Here is a 14,405-nt window from a genome sequence, read left to right as displayed (position 1 = left end):
AGACGGCTGCGATCACAGAGTTTCCACAGCCTAATGACAAGAAAGCTATACGCAGATTCCTTGGATTGTGCGCTTATTACCGGCGATTCGTCAAGAACTTTTCGCGCATCGCTGAACCTTTGACCCAACTTACCAAGGCTGACGTGACTTTTAAATGGGAAAGGCCGCAAGAGCAAGCTTTCAACGAGCTGAAGCGCCGCTTACAGTCCCCTCCTGTGCTCGGGCACTTTGACGAAAACGCCGAAACCGAAGTTCATACCGATGCAAGCAGTGTGGGCTTAGGAGCGGTCCTCGTTCAGAAAAATGGCAGACAGGAGAAAGTCATCGCGTACGCTAGCCGTTCACTGTCGAGAGCCGAAGCCAACTATTCGACGACAGAGAAAGAATGTCTCGCCATTATTTGGGCCACGTCGAAATTTCGCCCCTACCTATACGGACGACCATTCAAGGTTGTGAGCGATCACCATGCTGTCTGCTGGCTGGCCAATTTGAAAGATCCCTCCGGCCGCCTTGCTCGTTGGAGTCTGCGCCTTCAAGAATTCGACATAACTGTAGTCTACAAATCTGGCCGCAAACATTCCGATGCAGACTGCCTATCGCGAGCCCCCGTAGACGCAGCACCGGAAGAGGAAGACGACGATGCTTTCCTAGGACCGGTAAGCGACAGCAGTTTCGCGCAGCAGCAGCGCTCGGATCCTGAGTTGCAAAGCCTAGTTGATTATTTGAAAGGCAAGACTGCGTCGCCTCCCCGGGGGTTCAAGCGCCAACTGTCGTCCTTCGTCCTTCACAATAATGTCCTCCTGAAGAAGAACTTCGCGCCCAACAGGACAGTACATCTTCTTGTCGTGCCCAAGAATCTTATTCAAGAAATTATGCAGGCATGTCATGATGAGCCGACTGCAGGGCATCTCGGGATTGCTCGCACGTTGCACCGCATCCAGGAGAAGTACTACTGGCCGCGGCTAGCTACCGACGTTTCCCATTACGTGAAAACGTGCCGTGAGTGTCAGCGGCGCAAAACGCCTCCGACTAGACCAGCCGGACTCCTGAACCCCATACCACCTGCAACTAAGCCCTTTCAGCAAATAGGAATGGACCTCCTCGGCCCCTTTCCGACTTCATCATCAGGTAACAAGTGGATCATCGTGGCCACCGACTACATGACCCGATACGCCGAAGCAAAAGCGTTGCCTAATGGTACCGCAACAGAAGTCGCAAAATTTTTTGTCGAGCAAATTCTCCTGCGACACGGCGCCCCCGAAGTGCTCATCACAGACAGAGGGACGGCATTTACAGCGGAGCTGACGCAAGCCATTTTAAACTACAGCCAGACAAGTCATCGGAGGACAACTGCCTATCATCCACAAACCAACGGACTCACAGAGCGTCTGAACAAGACCATCGCTCTCCATTTACATCGACGCCGAACACAAGACGTGGGACTCCATTCTGCCCTACGTGATCTTCGCGTATAATACTGCCGTCCAGGAGACACCAGGTTTACCCCATTCCAGCTGGCATACGGCAGGAAGCCCACGACAACACTCGACGCAATGCTCCCGCACGTTTCTGACGAAGACAACCTCGACGTCGCCGCCTACCTTCATCGCGCCGAGGAAGCCCGAAGACTTGCGCGGCTTCGCATTCAAGACCAGCAGCACACCGACGCCCGACGCTACAATCTGCGCCGACGAGACACGCATTACAAGCCAGGTGATCGTGTTTGGATATGGACGCCAGTTCGCCGCCGTGGATTGAGTGAAAAGTTGCTGCGACGCTACTTTGGCCCGTACAAGGTTCTCCGTCGAATCGGTGACCTCGACTATGAAGTCATCCCCGACGGCACGACAGCATCTCAGCGACGCCGCACACGCCCGGAAGTCGTACATATCGTACGCCTGAAGCCATATAATGAACGCTAAAGGACTCGAAGTTTTCATTGTCCGTGTTTATTTTCATTTTAAAGCATCGAGACGATGCTTCTTTGGAAGGGGGGTAATGCCACGTATCATTGCAGTGTTTGTTCGTCCACGCTCAAGGCAGCAGGAAAGGGTCGTTATCACTTTTGTTCGTGACGCGAGAAGCGACCAGACTAATCTCGATTGTTCGCAGCCATGAAAGGCTGCATCTAGGTTTTTCCGGATTACAGTAGATGATCTTGACCTGTTATCTGGAAGTTTCCTTGCCGGCTTTAAATTGAGCGATGCCGCGAGCGGCGGGCATTCGTAGATCGACGATTGACGAGCACGCTTGTTGCTTACGCCGCCACCGAGTGATTCAGTTATTTTGCGGGCGCAAGTCAGCCTAAATAAAGAGCTTCGTTTGCAAGTCTTTCTGGTGTCTTCCTGACCGCTGGACTGCCGTCACTACAGCGTGAAAATATGCCGCCACCACCTGTAGAGGTGAAAGTGGGTTGAGTACCGGTCGTTGAGGTCGACACAATCAGAATCCTGGGTATGTATCTGCAGACTAACAGGAAGAATAGCGAGTCCTTGCAAAGGCTTCAAGATACGGTCAATGCTACCGTGCGGCTAATCAGGAGAATCGCCAATCGTAAGAGCGGTGTTCAAGGTGCAGTGAAGAGGAATCTGAACGCGTCTTTTTTGTCACGGGAACTGTATATACACGTTCCGAGCATTCTTAGAAAATTCGACTTATTGCCCTGTGTGGCCGATTTTCCTAATTAAATCGAATTAACGTCCGGCTCCCGCCTTGTTTATTTGATTTCTCCCTCGTACGGTTGGCGGAGTCGACCAACGCGTGGAGTGCCTTTCACCCAGTCCCGTGGCGGCTTGCCGCTCTGCCATCGGCGGGGTAATACGTAGTAGTCCGTAGAAGCAAATTGTACGCGCGTATTTTTATTTCTGTGGGCTTATTTTGCGGCTATATTAACTGCGAAAGAAACTGTTTATTCACGGAAACCTAAAAAACAAAATAAAGCGAAAGCAAAGCCTCCACGGAGCTGCCTGAAAAACACTCCACGTCTTGGTCGACTCCGCCCACCGTACGGGGAGAATTCAAAAAATAAAGGCGGGAGCATGACGTGAATCGGATTTAATTAGGGAAATCGGCCACACAGGGCAATAAGTCGAAATTTCTAAGAATGCTCGGAACATGTAGATCGAGTTCCCGCGGCAAGAGGACGAGTTCAGATTCTTCTTCAGTGCACCTTTAAGGAAAAGGACTTGTGCAAGCTAGTGCAGGTGTTCGTGCTCAGTAGAATAGCGTATGCGACGCCTTATTTGAAGTTGGACGCGACGGAAAAAGGCAAGGTGGAGGCTATGATTAGGCAGGCGTATAAAGCGGCCCTTGGGTTGCCTCACAATGCGTCTACCGAAAGGCTGCTGGGATTAGGGGTGCACAACACCCTAGAAGAACTACGGGAGGCGCACTTGGTGATGCAGCTCGGTAGGCTTTCAAAAACAAAAGCAGGAAGGGACATATTGGAAAGGATCGGCATTGGGGTTGACGTTCCAGCCGGTGACACGAAAATTCAGATTAGGCGGGAAATGCACGAGGGCTTGTACATAAAACCTTTGCCCAAGAACATGCATCCAAAAGTCAGGGGGCACTTTGACTGTCTAAAGTGCGTATAGGCGAAAGCGTTTTCCGCACCACTTTGACTGCTTCTGTGGCACTGGTGGCGTCACATATAATTGAGTACTAATTACTAAGTGATGACAAATGACTAATTAATGGTTGATTACTGATTAATGCCTGAATACTAATTAACTGCTAATTAATGACGCTTAAGCTTCGCCTTTAGGAGTGGAACGCGACAGCGTGTTGTAGCGCTGCCAGGGAGTCCACGGAACGCCACCACCCGTTCGGCGCGATGCCTTGCCGTTTGAACGCAACGCTTTTTGAGGAAAGGAAATGGCGCAGTAATTCTCTGTCGTCTCGGTGGACACCTGTACCGCACTGCAGAGGAAGGGAGGAAGTGGGAGTGAAAGAAGAAAGACAAGAGAGAGAGAGAAACAACTTTATTGCCATAGATTGGCGGGATTTAGGGCAGGTGGGCTTGGTGTGGCCCCCAGGTGGGGGCGACTTCCTGGGCCCACGAAATGAGTGCCAGTTGGATGCTCTTGTCTGGCCTTCTGAGGAGTTGGTTCCATCCGTCTTCGGAGGGAGCTGGCAGTAAGGTTCGAGGGGGCGGATTTCCCGCGCAACCCCAGAGGATGTGAGCCTGGGTGGCGATTTCTCCCTGGTAACAATTTTGGCAGACGGGGTCGTATTCCCCGTCTGTGATGAGTGAAAGTCTAGAATGGCTAAGGATGGAGTGTGTCTGCAACCTGCGGAGCAAGGTGGCTTGCGCTCGATTCAAGTCGGGGTGTGGAGGCGGGAACTGGCGTCTTATCTCTCTGTAGAGGTTGGTAATTTCGGCAAAGGTCTGGGGAGCCTCGGCAAGAGCGTCTGGGTCCGTGGGGCCGGCCGCCCGGTTGGTTAGTCCTCGGGCTAGTCGGTAGACCCCTTCGTTTCCAGAGTTTCCCGCGTGGGCGGGTACCCAGACCAGATTGATCTCATGGTCGGGAGTGCAGCCGCGAAGGATGCGTGCAGCGGGGTGGCAGATAAAACCTGCCGAGTAATTTTGTATCGCTCTTTTGGAGTCGCTGAGGACTGTGCGCGTACGTGGGTCAGCGATGGCCAGCGCGATGGCGGTTTCTTCTGCCGCTGTCGGAGAGTGAGCTACTACTGTGGCGGCGGTGACGATAGTAGATTGTGGCGTGGTTGCACAAGCCACGTATGTGTTTGCACTTTGCCGTGCAGCATCTACGTATATTGCGTGTTCGTCGGCAAGGTATGTGGCGTCTAGTGCTTGGGCTTTCGGTTTGGTTTGGTTTATGGGGTTTAACGTCCCAAAGCGACTAAGGCTATGAGAGACGCTGTAGTGGAGGGCTCCGGAAATTTCGACCACCTGGAGTTCGTTAACGTGCACTGACATCGCACAGTACACGGGCCTCGAATTTCTCCTCCAAAGAAATTCAGCCGCCGCGGCCGGGATCGAACCCGCGTCTTTCGGGTCAGCAGCCGAGCACCATAGCCACTGAGCCACCGCGGCGGCACTTGGGCTTTCAGCTGACAGCTGACGGCGCGTATCATGGCGGCCAGGTAGCATGTTTTTGGGAATTGGTTTTATAACTAGGCGGCTATAGACCCCTATCGGAATGGGCGTCGTGGGGTGGACGTCGCCTATGGGGTTGATGTTGAGACGGTCAAGTATGAGCCGCCCGTGTTTAGTGCGTGAGAGGCGGTGGATTTGGGCGGTCTTGTGTGCCTCTATGAGTTCTGTGAGCGTGTTGTAGATGCCGAGTTGAAGGAGGTGCTGTGTGCTGGCGTACTGAGGTAGCCCCAGTGCCGCTTTGTACGCTGAACGTATAATGCTGTTCGCGTCTCTCATAGCCTCAGTCGCTTTGGGACGTTAAACCCCATAAACCAAACCAAACCGTATAATGCTGTTCACAGCTTCCTCGTCCTTCCGGCGGAGGTGATAGTAGGGGTAGGAGTAGACTATCCTGCTAATGAGGAAAGCTTGCGTGAGCCGACAGAGGTCATCCTCCTTCATACCTCTCCGGCGGGTGCTGATGCGGCGGATAAGGCCGTTGATCTGATTGGCTGTGGTGCGGAGGCGCTGAATGGCTTCCGAGTTTTGCGTGTTGTTCTGTATTAACATACCCAGAACGCGGATGGTGCGGACCGGAGGTATGGGATGGGTGTCGACTTGAAGCACAATAGGTTCTTGCGGGTCGGGTACGGGCAGGCGAGCTCGTCTGTCCCTGATGACTAGTAATTCGGACTTCGTGGAGGAGCATGTGAGCCCGTTCGCCTGTACAAAGGAGTGTACTTTATTGATTGCTGTTTGGAGGGAGTTTTGGATTTCCCCGTCAGAGCCAGAGTTGGTCCACAGGGTAATGTCATCGGCATATATTGAGTGTTTAATGTGAGGTATCTCTTCCAGGAGCGGAGGGAGGCCTCTCATTGTAGTGTTGAAAAGGAACGGAGATAGGACTGCTCCTTGTGGTGTTCCCCGGGTGCCTAGTGTGATCTTCTCGCTGTGGAGGTCTGCGATGTGAAGTTCTGCTGTTCGGTTATGAAGAAAGTCGGCGATGTAGTTGTAAGTGCGAGTGCCTACATTCATTTGTGAGAGGTTTGCCAGGATGGAAGCATGTGACACGTTGTCGAAAGCCTTGCTGACATCTAGGCTTAGGATGGTTCGTGTAGCTCGGATGGGTCTCGGATCGAGGATGTCGTGTTGGATTTGCCACATAATGTCTTGAGTGGAGAGGCCGGTCCTGAAGCCGATCATAGTGGGGGGGAAAAGGTCCTCTTGGTCTACGTGAGTGTGGAGTCTATTGAGTATGACGTGTTCCATGACCTTTCCCAGGCAGGACGTGAGCGAGATGGGCCGAAGGTTGCCCAGCTCGAGTCGTTTGCCTGGCTTAGGTATGAAAATTACTTTGGCATGCTTCCAAGTGTCTGGAAGGCGACCCTCATGCCAGTGTTGGTTGAAGAGGTCCGTGAGTGCCTCGACGGACTGATCTTCGAGGTTACGAAGTGTTACGCTCGCCGCAGGTGGGAGCAGAGCACGCACTAGGCATGCTGAGCCGTTAGGCCTAGCTCCCGCGGTCGGGCGTGGCCGCAAATCGGCCGTAAAATTGAAGGCACTCGCCTGAAAGTGGTTAAAAGTCCCACAGGTGACGCCGTATCGGTGGCGGGCGGTCCTGTGAGAAATTGGTGGCTGTAAATAGCCGGAAACTGGTGAAATCGCCGGAAAATCGCAGACCGCATATAAGATGCGTCCGCTCGCTCCGAGCGCAGTCGGCGTTCCACCGAAGAAAGACAAAGATGGCCCGTAATGAAGAAAATGAAAATTGTATTTGAGGGAAGGAAATTACGCAGTAACTGTCTCACATATCTCGGTGGACACGCGTCAAGACTCAGGAAGGGGGGGGGGGGCACTTTTTGACCTAAAGTGCAGTCACTGATCTGTGGTTAAGATGTTAAGCTTCGCCTCTAAGGGCGCGTTCACACTACACCAAAGTTCCGGCGAGCGAAGCGGATTCGGCTAGATTCGGCCGCTTTTGACGCCGACGAAGGCGGAAAGCGGCGCCGAGAGGGTGATCGGTGCGGGACCGATTTTTCCGCCTTCGCCGCGGAAGCGACGACGGGCCGTTGACGTCATGTCCGGACAAATTCAGCATGGCGGCAAGCATGGCAGCTGGCCGGCTAGCGCTTTCTCGGGGGAGATGCTACTAGACGCTATAAAGGAACACCCAATCCTTTACGATAAGCGGCAGCTGAACTTTAAAGACGTGTCACATAAGGAGGAGCTCTTGGAAAAGATCGGCAAAGAACTGGGAGTGAGCGGTACGTACAATTGCTTTTATATCTTGCTTCACGCTGATACACGCGAGAATCGTTTTTTTTTTTTTTTCGGATGCCAGTGTAGTACGTTTCGCGTTGTTCTCGTTATGCTGTGAACTTTTATCCCTTGCATGCGGACCTTGCGCGATCGTGTACGACGCATGCTCATGCTGCTGTTGAGAACTCTGTTTTCGAGTGCCAGTAGAGTATACGTTTTGGCGTATACAGTATACGTTTCGCGTGGTCTTCCCGTTTTGAGCCTACGGGAAGGATGGTTGTTTTCGCGCCGGTGCTAGCTTTTATACCACGCATTCAGACTCGCGCGATCGTACGACGCATGCATTACGCACTGAAAAACCGGCGCACTTATTTTGCTTATGCCGCTGTTTGCATCTATCGCATGCACGCACAGCTCGTGCGAGCACGCGCGGCGTACTTTCGTTACTTTGCTTGTGCCACTGCCAGCTGCTGTCCCATGCAGGTTCAGCTCGTACGAATATCTTGGAGTGTATATCATCACGGTAGCAGCGCTGGGAGTTGCGTGGCAAGCTCTGGGGCGGACCGTGAGCGCGATGCATTTTTAGCGATTTATTTCGTGTGGCGAAAGGCGAATCCCAAATATTGTTGAAAAGTGAAGCCAAGGATCTTGATGTGGCTCCGCCGGGGGATCCTCTCAATAATCAGTTTGATTCCTGTACCAGCTTGGTTGTGTGCGCTTACGAGCGTGTACCTTCATAGCACCGAGGAAAATGTGAGTGCCCAGTTACCACATCTGAACTGTACAAATACAAATACAAAATGCCTTTATTTAAACATGTGATGCTAGGAGGCGCACCCAAAAAAGAACAACGCGAAACGTACTACAGTGGCATCCGAAAAAAAAAACGATTCTCGCGTGTATCGGCGTGAAGCAAGATATAAAAGCAATTGTACGTACCGCTCACTCCCAGTTCTTTGCCGATCTTTTCCCAGAGCTCCTTATCTTTAACCAATGGAGTAATTAACTTTTTATTCCCTGCAGTTAGCATGCATGTTTGTATTGACATAATGACATGTGATGAATATTCAATTTTGTACAATTTTAGTAACGCGCGCGTGTCCTGTGATACACACATCTAAATTTGAGTTGAACTTCATGTTAGATGGACCAGCTTAATTTATGTGAAACAGGCAGCTTCCTTTCATCTCGTTTAGTGGAACTGGTTGGTTTTAAGCGGAACAGATGTGATTTATAGTTCCACGCCGGTTATGTGGAAACCAATTACAGTCAGTTCTTCGAAGTTTTAGAGATGAAACTTGGTCCCTGCTCGTGGGAGGTAAAGCTCATAAAAAATTTTCCTAATTACTTTGTAGGAAAGGACCAAGCAAAGGAGTTTCAATTTTCCTTCGGGCCTACTGATGTCGTTTCGTAGATACATGGGGTCATATTCTCGAAAGACGCACTAATGAAATAAATGCCAACACTTCATTTCTATAAACATTCTTTTATAAAATCTCCAGTATTCGCACTCGTATTCAGAAAAAAGACACGAGGTTACGTAAGGCGATACCCGTAGATCAGCGCCTGGCGCAGGTTACAGGTGAGGTGGAAATTTTATATTGCTCTTACGAGCGCACCCACCACCGCCTCCGCCGCGAAGCTGGTCTTTCTTCTGCCTTCCGCAACTCTTCCAGCATAGCCATTACAGAGTTGCAGAGAAGAATCGAAACAATCTCCTCCTCCTCTGAAATGCTCGCCATTCTGCGATAAAACGGCGCAGGACAGTGTGCAGCCGAACAACCAGCGACAAAAGCGCGCGAACTGTCTGCGGGGCTCACGCGCGCTCTCGCTTCGTTCGCGAATTCCCGATACCGCAAAAGAAACTGCCATGAGGTCTCGCTGCTTTCGTGAAAAAGCGAGAAGCAGCCGCAGTTCCGCGTCGGATCCGCCGTCGCGGGTGGGGTAATGAGAACAGCCCCCTTTTTTTCCAGCGAAGCGAATCCGCTTCGCTCGCCGGAACTTTGGTGTAGTGTGAACGCGCCCTAAGAGTGTAACGCGACAGCGTCTTGCAATGCTGCCAGGGAGTCCATAGAACGCCATCGCCCATTCGGTTCTACGCCTCGCTCGTCGGTAAATTGGTTTTTGAGGAAAGGAAATGTATCTTTCTCTCATATCTCGATGGACACCTAAACCTCGCTGGAAGGGAAGGGAGGAGGATGCCAGTGAGCGAAGACACCGTATTCACTAGACGCGCCTTTCTTCACTCCGAACCATCAAGCTGCCATGGCGGAGTGGATAGCATGCTTGTCTCGCACTCCGAAGACCGGGGTTCGATTCCCGAGCTCGACGAATTTTCTACCCGTTTTTATTTATTTATATGGCCTGACTAGAAAAACTAAGTAGGCAAATTGGGTAATTAAGCAATTAACTAAGCTCAGTCACACTTACTTGGAGCGTCACTATATGTCCCTTTAATTGGTTGCATGGTTACTAGGCAAAGTACAATTGTGGCCCCGTTTGAAATTGGCGCACTGTGACGTTACGACCGTTTCGACCAACTGAAAAGCGTGACATTTCTGTCGACAACTGCTGCTTACAACGATGAGACATTAAAGGCTTTCGCCTTAATACATCACGAGTACCGCAGGAAGACAAGAGCCAAAGCTTTGCATGCTAAGTACAGGAAGTACGTACAACGGGGCAGTCTATGTAGATGTCGCCGAGTGTAAGGACAAGGACGCATTAGCAATTGCGGCGGTGGACGGGCGGGGACGCTTGATCGCCTCCGGATCAGTCAAAACCCGCTCCCCAGAAACTGCAGAGGAAGCGGCGATAGCACTAGCTATAACTAGTAGTAATGCTGACTTGATCTTCAGCGATTCAAAAACAGCCATCCGAAATTTGGCGAGGGGCAGAATATCTGTCACAGCGGCGCGATTGGTGAATCGGGCCACGTGGCGAGGGACTACGGAGGCGGAAATTGTCTGAGTACCTGCACACTCTGGGAACCCTGGGAACGAGACGGCTCACATGAATGCTCGAGGTTTCGTCAGCCGAGTAGGTGAACCGGACGTCCCGGGAAGGTTGGCATCCTTTCATGACATTACTAACCATTTCAGACTTAAGCGGAGGATTTACCCGCCCCCGGGCAAGCAGTTGGTGAAGGCGCAGGAATGCGTCTGGCGACGATTGCAGACTAGATGTTTCTTCAACCCATACGTGTTGAGCAAAACCTACCCGGACATTCAGCCGGAGTGCAAATGGTGTCAGGAATTGGCAACCTATGACCACATATTATGGAGCTGCAGCATAGCACCGCCACCGGCGGATATTATGCGTGATCCTTCCCTCGAGCAGTGGGAGGCCGTGTTGGCCAGCTCAGACCAGGTCATCCAGACCAGGGCCGTGGAGTGGGCCACCCAGGTCGCCGTAAGCCATGGGTTGACGGCCATCTAACACGGAATCGTCCACACATGCTCTCTGACGAAAATAAAGTTTTTCCATCCATAGTGAGCACATCACATATGCCCCCCCTTCGGAAATGTTTTTCACATAAAATGCCGTTGGTGCACACAAAGCTTGTGTACATGCGGTAAACAGACAAGTTAGATATCGCTGAAGTCCACGAAGGCAATTTACACTGTCACACACGAAGGCACATAGAAACACGCACACAGGGATCATGGGGTCAAACACTATACATCTGGCAAAAGGCAAAATAAAAACTACACAGAACATCAGACAAACTTTAAACACGTCTATACCTTACAGGTGAATATGTACACACCGAACAGTCCATAACCAGAGAACGAAGGAAGAAGAAAAACAAACCACAAGCTCTACCACACTGTATTTACACAGGTTACAAACACCGGATAGTAGCACTGTGTGTACATTGGTCATCCTTTCAAAAACGATCTCTTAGAAAGCGGTCCCTTTGGACACACGCTCTTCGTACCGTTTGAGCTTATTGATATGGAATAGCTTCTTAGTGTGCCCCAAGTCGATCCAATAATCCAAGTCATTCTTTTTGCGTGAAACTACGAATGGACCTTGCCACTCCATCAGGAGTTTTTTGTGGCTACTCGGCAAAATACTGAGAGCACGACCTCCAACTCTTAAATACCGCTTCATGCTATTCCTGTCATATCTCCTCTTAGATTTTTGGGCACGCAACAAATGTTGATGTGCCGCACTCACAATTTGCTCAAGACGTTCTTTTAGATCAAGAACGTACCCATATGTCGTCTTTGTCTCTTCTCCCAGCTCTTCCCTTGTCCAAAGCTCTCTGAGGACTGCGAGCGGTCCTGGCACATGTCCGAATATCAACTCAAAAGGAGAATACCCTAGGCTTGCCTGCGGCACCTCTCTGTATGCAAACAGAAGCGGAGCGGTATAGTGATCCCAAGTTTTGGGCTGCTCTTGACTGAGCTTCCGCAGCATCTGCTTGAGTGTGCCATTAAATTTCTCCACCAATCTATTGCACATTGGATGGTAAGGGGTCGTGCTGAGATGTTTCACCGCCAAGAGATCATTCAGCTCTCTCATCATTTCCGAAGTGAAACAGGAGCCCTGGTCACAGACGATCTCTCGGAAAACCTATTCTTGAAAACATCTTCACCAAACCTTCTGCCACGGTTGTTGAATCTGTTTTTGGCAGAGCCACGGCGTCGGGATGCTGCGTGGCAAAATCGACGAGAGCGAGAATATACCTATTCCCTTTCACCCAGCCGTGGTGGCTCAGTGGCTATACGGCGCTCGACTGCTGACCCGAAAGACGCGGGTTCGATCCCGGCTGCGGCGGCTGAATTTCGATGAATGCGAAATTCTAGAGGCCCGTGTGCTGTGCGATGTCAGGGAACGTTAAAGAACCCCAGGTGGTCGAAATTTCAGGAGCCCTTCACTACGGCGTCCATCATAGCCTAAGTTACTTTGGGGCGTTAAACCCCAATAAACCAAACCTATTCCCTTTTACCGATGTGGGCGACAGCGGACCAATAATATCGACAGCGACCCTATCAAAAGGAGTGTCGATCAGAGGCATGCGTCCCAACGGGGCCTTCCCTACTTTGCCCTTTGGTCACGTGCTTTGGCAGGTGTCGCACGACCTAACATAATTTTTAATCTCCTGCTGCACTCGCGGCCAGTAGAATCCTTCCAAAATTTGGTCTATAGTCTTCTTAATGCCCTGATGCTGCGCCAACGGGCTATCGTGGGCAAGCCTTAACACCTGCGATCTGCAAGACTTGGCCATGCATCGACTACCTGTCGAACCTCTCTGCCAGAGGCCTGATGATAGAGGCGGTGGTGGTGGTGGTAAAACTTTATTTCCCACAGTAGGGGTCCTGAAGGACACTCGGCTAGGCGCCAGGTGTAGAGGGCAGCTCCCACGTAGGCACAGGGAGCCCGAAGCTCTCCGCCGCCGCGCGGGCCTCCTGGACAGCCCGAAGCTGGTCGTGAAGTGAAGCACTCTTTAGTACTTTGTCCCAATGTTCCTTGTTCTGGGCGTAGGCGTCACTTGATGCACAATCACGCAGCATATGGGTCAAGTCTACACGCTCACTGCACTGGTCACACACATGTTGTCCGTCGTAGTCTGGGTCGATGTGCTTCATGCGCCAGGGGTTGGGGTATGCGTTCGTTTAAAGCAAGCGTAACGTGACCGACTGGCTGCGGGTTAATTTCTTATCCGGGAGGGGAAACGCTCGTCTGCCTAGAACAGCAAACCCTTTTCGACAGAATACGAGTGCGAACTGCCGTGTTTACCATGGAACACCTTTCCTATTTTCAGCCAACACGCCTCCAAAGAGCCATCCTCTCTTTACTCTTTTTCTAACTCCTCCTTGGTGAACTGCACGGGACCGACTCTTAAAGCGGTATTTTCGCTACTTTGTCTGGAAGCTTCCTTTCCAGCCAATAACATTTTGGGCTCTCGCCATCGCCATTTTCGCAGGCAACCTCGTCATTTACTACGCCAGGACGTAATTTAGCAACGGGCCTTGATTTCTTCCAATTCATCACTGGATTTGACGGCTCACGGGCCTCTGGTATATTTCTAATTATGACATCGTACAATGGTGTCTCCATGCACTTCACCAGGGCCGTCCCAGTGAAATAAGGGGAAGCGATATAGACTTCTGCTTCGGGAACTTCCAGACTACTGCCATCAACACCGAACACCGCAGATCTCGAGCCGGTGAGAGCTGAGGCAGGAACTAGGGCTCTCCGCACAACCACCGTATTGCTCCCCGTGTCCCGTAAAACACGTACGGCAGGCCACGGAGCTATCCCTCTAGGACAGGCATGTGTTGTGCGTCCGCAGGATTTTTCTGGACAAGTCCGACCACCACCCTATCCTCAGCTGGTTCAAGCATACCTGCCGTTGTGGACATCGCCTCGAGCGCAACGCTCTCTGGCTGGATACAACAGGACGATTGCTTTTTATTTTCTTGCTTTCTTGAGCAAGAACTTACTTCATGTCCTGTTTTCCGGCAATAAACGCAATAAAGCTGTTTTGGCTTTGAGCGACAGTCGGCAGCCTTATGCCCTAGACGATTACAAATGAGGTACCTTACTGTCTATTTGATGGAGCATCCTTCTCTTTTGGAATCCCTATCTCGAACGGTTCTTTGAACACAGATAAGTTTCTTTACAGCTGGGCCTCTAGAAAGTTGTCTGGTGCCTCAGTCATTTTGTCCAGCGTCTTGCATTCTCTTTCTCGAAGGAGAATCGCCAGACGAGTATGGCAGTTCCTCATGAACTGTTCGGCCACCACCAAGTCACGTAGATTATTGTACGACGTGGCCGTTCCCGACATATCGACCCATCGATCGAAAAGACTGAGCAAGCGTGCTGCGTATTGCTTCCCTGTATCTTTATCCAGCGACTTCCTTTCACTAAACCTTTCGCGATAACCCTTTCCTGTGTAACGAAAGTGTTGGAGCAGGGCTACTTTTGCCTTATCGTAATCCATTGAATCTGCTGGAGATAGTCGACCGAACACACGGCGAGCCTCCCCAGTCAAACATACTGAGTGCTATAGCCTATTTTTCCTTAGGCCAGC

General features: G+C 51.2%; 1 pseudogene; it reads left to right on the top strand.

Moving 5' to 3' along the window:
* The window catches only part of LOC149345317 (uncharacterized), a 43,572-nt pseudogene extending 32,709 nt beyond the window's left edge, over positions 1-10,863 (top strand).
* The last annotated feature ends 3,542 nt before the right edge of the window (positions 10,864-14,405 follow it).

This window comes from Amblyomma mixtum, chromosome 5 (genome assembly GCF_055824585.1).
Source record: "Amblyomma mixtum isolate Tamu chromosome 5, ASM5582458v1, whole genome shotgun sequence".
NCBI lineage: Eukaryota > Metazoa > Arthropoda > Arachnida > Ixodida > Ixodidae > Amblyomma > Amblyomma mixtum.
This window is presented reverse-complemented; position numbering and strand designations above follow the sequence as displayed.